The sequence below is a fragment of the Typha latifolia genome, chromosome 3, assembly GCF_019914945.1.
Source record: "Typha latifolia isolate L0001 chromosome 3, TyphaL0001v2, whole genome shotgun sequence".
Taxonomy (NCBI): Eukaryota; Viridiplantae; Streptophyta; class Magnoliopsida; order Poales; family Typhaceae; genus Typha; species Typha latifolia.
Genome location: NC_133088.1, coordinates 3,785,789 through 3,790,889, shown reverse-complemented (window position 1 = coordinate 3,790,889; position 5,101 = coordinate 3,785,789). Strand labels below are relative to the sequence as shown.

Below are 5,101 nucleotides of genomic sequence, written 5' to 3'. Positions count from 1 at the left end.
TCTTCGAATTTGGAGCATCCGTCGCCAGTGTGACGACGTAGGAGACCTCGGAGACAAGCTCAAGGGTTATACTATAATCAAGGAAGGGGAGGCCGAAATCTTCATGCAGTCAAGCAACACCGTCTTCTTTAACAAGGCCCAGGTACTCCCTTTTCCAGGGTTCCAGTTGATATCTAGTGCCTGGTAGGCTTAGAAGACTGTTTGAGTGGTTTTGTAGATTGTTATGAGGAAACCCAGTTGTTATTTTGATGTTTTCTCTGATTGCTATCTTTTGCTTGTTTCTGGAGTGGCTTCGCTTGCAACAGATTTAATCGCGCGTTTCCCTTTATTCTGGATTATGTGCACAATCTATACAGCTATAAGTATATTAGGTATATCGAAGAACGTAGATTTGGAAGACTGGCACAGATATGACTATTTTCTATGTAATTTTATTTAAAAAAAAAATCCCTTACTTTTACTTTCATGTGCACAAAGGCAGTTGTGTTGTGTATCCCAGCCAGATGATGAGGTTTTAGTTGAGGCTCCAAACCTGTGTCCAATGGATCTAGCTACAATCCTGTCAATAGGATTAGAGGCCCATCTGGCTCAAGAGTCCAAGCGACAGAATTAATCAACAATACCTTTCCAGATTAAAATCCAAAAAAACAATTTCTTTGTCTGCATGTCTCCAACCTGTGCATCAACCTGAAAAGAAAAAGTATACAAATTTGGTTGCCTAGTTCATTGATAATGATAAAAAGAAGCTCACAGATTTGACAGCATAATGCATTGCTTTCAAATAATACACATATTGCAGAACTTTGTTTTTAATTCTATGGGAAATTTACCTTATTTCCACTTAAACTCCTTTTTTAACCTATCTAAATTGATCCCTGCTTTACTATAAATCTTTAAAGAAACCTCAGACTAACTTTCACCAAACGGAACACGACAGAATGACAATTTTTAATCAATATATTTTGTTTTAAAATAGAACATCTAAAATGTCAAAATTGCTCTAACATTTTACTTATTTATTGGCTTTCTTTCATGGCTCACCGTCATCATTTTCTCTCCTTGGGACAAGGAAGAGCCCATTGGGAAATAAAAAGAAGATCATTTCCATCTTATTAAAAAAAACTTGGCGAAGAAAGGTTAAGGGAAGATTTCTTATCTTTTATTGAGTGAGTAAGGTTTTACAACGGGTATGGATATCTAAGATTATGCTAGTAATTTGAGTATCGTGGGTTAATTTAACTTGAATGGTTGGTTAGTCTCTATGATGCAAATTAATGATAGGGATTTAGTAGATAATAAATGTATAATTTTCCCTTAATTTAGACGAGTGAAAAAAGATAAGTAGAAGCAAAAATAAGGCAAAAAGAAGGGTGCGAAATAAAATTTTCCCTTAATTCTATCATACATTAGAGAACACTAGTAGTATGTTTTCTTATTTGAAGAGAAATTTGTAAATTCTATCTTATGCATAAGAAATCGTTCCTCCATGGACAATGTAAACAAGTTGGTGAGACTACAATAATATAGTCCAACTCATGTAATAAATGAAAGGTATGTACATAAACATATCCATGTTAGAATTGAATGATAAACTCTAAACAACTTGGAGATTTTATAAGAACAAAAGATCAAAAATTACGGTGGAAGAATTTATATAGCAAAAGAAAATGAAGAAAGAAATAGTGGTATACATAACAATATAATAAAGAAAAAGATAAAAATGCCAACAAATATATAAAAATAAAAATAAATCAACTTAGACTTCACTTTGATTGAATATTAGTTATGTAATGCATGAAAACCTGATTAGACTGGTTTCAGTCCGATTTCAGTATCGGCCAGTTTCGGCCGTATCGACTGAAAACAACAATATCAGCTGAAATTAATTTTTTTTAAGATTCATGTCGAATCTAAAATGTATCTAATCTAGGAGACATTAATAATTAATGTCATTAACTGTTTTCTTTTTAAATTTTAAATTTTTACTCTCTATCTCTCACATACACTCTCCTTTCACTCTCACACACACTCTCCTCTCACTCTCTCACACACTCTCCTCTCACTCTCACACTTCACAAAGTTTATTTGGTTGTCGTTCCGGCGAGGCCTTTTGGCTAATCCACACTTTGGTGAACTCGGATGAGTTTTTTCTTATTTTCTCTTTTCATTTTTCTCACTCACTTTTTAACTCATCTTTTCTTACTGCTATAGAACAACAGTGAAGATATATCTCTCTCTTCATATTGTTTTGCAGAGTATAAAAATTTATCTAATTCAAGTCGAAATTCATTATAGTTTTGAGTGAGTTTTTTCTTTAGTTTTTAAAGTTCATATTGGACTAATTTTTACTTCTTATTTTTCTGTTATATTTTACAAATTTTTAGAAATGATGTATTTTAAATAATATTTAGAATTTTACATAATTAAAAATAGTCCGATCCGATACGAATGGCAGATATGACCGATACGACTGATACGTATCATCTTTTATAACGGTCGATTCCGATTCTGATACCGAGTTTTAGAACCTTGATGTAATGTTGATGACCCACCAGCTCAACTATATTTCCAATGCATCATATTTCTTTCCAAAGGTTCCTAGGTTCATGGTGCATGGCATGGCCAAGTTTAGTTGATCCTAATTTAAACCCAACATGCTTGATCCATCAATGGGATACTCTTTGTTTTATCACACTTTTTGGTCCTTATATTTGCTGATTATCTTTCCACCCTGGGAATGGCGAGTTAAGAAGGTTTGTCCTTGTTAACCTTTTCTGAGTATGTAGTCTCATAAACCTAAGATTCCACATGCGAGAAATATAGTAAGCAATGTTGATGCAAATCTAGTATGAATGCAATGTTTTGGAGAATAATCAACCCAAACAAGTAACTAAAGTAAAATATAGTAAACAATAACTGATAAGAAGTTAATTGATTAAGAATGATCACTACTAGATGGAAGGAGAGAAAACCACTCAGGTAAGGCAGTAGTTTTCTCAACTCTCAAATAGGTACGTTGATAGTAGAAAGGCCTAAAATATGGTGTAAGGAAAGAATTTAGAGTTTAGGTTTACCAATAAATAGAATAGTAGTGCTTTTACTTTGAAACCATGTTTTTCTCTTCACGTCCGGGCACCCAAAGATTTTCTTTCACTACTAGAATCTTCTGGGCAGCAGCAGTAACCAACAAAAAAAAGTAGAGATTAAAGAAGAAGAGAGGTTTAGAGAGGAAGTAGAAGAGATTAGAGAAGAATCTTAAGACAGAGTAGGAGAAAGGTAGAGAGAGAAAGAAAGAAAGAGAGAGAAAGAAAGAAAGAGAGAGAGAAGAAGAAGAAGAAGACCACAGGAGAGAAAGTGAGAGATCTCAAATAAATCTTGTTCCAACTTGTCCTTGTTTCTCATACAATAACCCTTAAATAGGTTAACAACTTTAATTCTAGCTGATTCTAATAGAAACTTATTTCCTAATAGGACTCTAATTGATCATCTTACCTAAATTGATTGACCCAATTTAGGTAATAAATCAATGTGGACATCCCCCACATATAAGTTTACCATAACTATCAATTGAGATTCTAATAGGAATTCATTTCCTAATAGGATCCTATTTGATTAAGCCTTACCTAAATTGACTAACCTAATTTAGGTAATAACTCAATACAGACATCCCCCGCATATAGGCTACCATATCTGTCAATTGACTAATCCAATTGATTATTTGAAATAGAAATCAACAATTAGACTAAAATTGGACTCGAGTAATTCTATTTTGGTCAAATTGAAGATGATGTCCACATCAGTTGATGACCCACCAGCTCAACTATATTTCCAATGCATCATATTTCTTTCCAAAGGTTCCTAGGTTCATGGTGCATGGCATGGCCAAGTTTAGTTGATCCTAATTTAAACCCAACATGCCTGATCCATCAATGGGATACTCTTTGTTTTATCACACTTTTTGGTCCTTATATTTGCTGATTATCTTTCCACCCTGGGAATGGCGAGTTAAGAAGGTTTGTTCTTGTTAACCTTTTCTGAGTATGTAGTCTCATAAACCTAAGATTCCACATGCGAGAAAGCTAAATTTGTCCTGATTCAGTTATGCTCTTTACTCTTTAGGTTGGTTTGCAATCTCTTCAGAGTTTAGTCAGGTAATATAATTCATTTTGGCCTTTGTCAAATTCAGCTCAGTTGCCTTGATTCAAGTAATTCCAATAGTTAAATGGTTGAGATGGATTCCATGGCAACTTTGTTAATTCTTATGTCCAGATGAATGTTCCAAGATTCACATTAATGCTCATTGAATGTGGGAAATAATAAAAATACTTCCAGTTGATTTTTTTCCATGTTTTTTTTGGAGAGGAAGTGGAGAATTGGAAACCCCAGTTAGACATTCATCAGTTAATTAAAGACTAGTACAGTACAGATTACGAATTGCAGAATAATAATAAAGAGGAGTGAAAAAACTAAGCTTTTCTTTCATGAGGGATAGTTCTCTTCCCAGCTGAGCCAAAGACCTAAAGTTGTGATCTTTTTATGTTATTTCTATGGATTGTAGTCTATTCCTTGTTTCTCAAAATTGTTATCTGCGATACTCATCTAAGAGCTTGCTTTCATTATCGATTAGATTTATCATTTCCTGATTTAGTTTCCATAATCTCATGCATCAATTCCCCATACTGATGTCAGAAATTGGTTGGAAGTGGTGGGGCTTTGGACCAGTTCAAGCTTGATGTGCAATATGGTAATACCTGACTCTGCTCAAGTTTGTCATTGTCCCTTCTCATGCATGTAATTGCTGGTCTTGGTCTCGGATTGTTTTTTTTTTTTTCCGACGTCAACCAACTTGAACTGGCATGTTCCTCTTCCTTTAGAGTACCATTAGTCATTTCAATTTTTGGATTTGCTTTATAAAAACTATTATGTCAATTGTATCTTGGAAGAACAAAATTATTGTATCATAGCGGCTGATGAATCAGTTCTCTCTGATCAACTAGTATTCATGCTTGATGGGCTTCCAATGCACTTTTCAGTTTTCATTCTAATGGCAATTCATCTATATGCTTTTCACCTCTACCATTCTGGTGATTCATTGCCACTA

At 34.0% G+C, this 5,101-nt stretch overlaps 1 long non-coding RNA gene across 1 annotated transcript; it reads left to right on the top strand.

Annotated features, from left to right (window-relative positions):
- Positions 1 to 4,831, top strand: LOC140783259 (uncharacterized). Its single transcript, XR_012108123.1, has 2 exons — positions 1 to 142; positions 4,690 to 4,831. It is a non-coding gene; the product is annotated as an uncharacterized lncRNA (long non-coding RNA).
- The last annotated feature ends 270 nt before the right edge of the window (positions 4,832 to 5,101 follow it).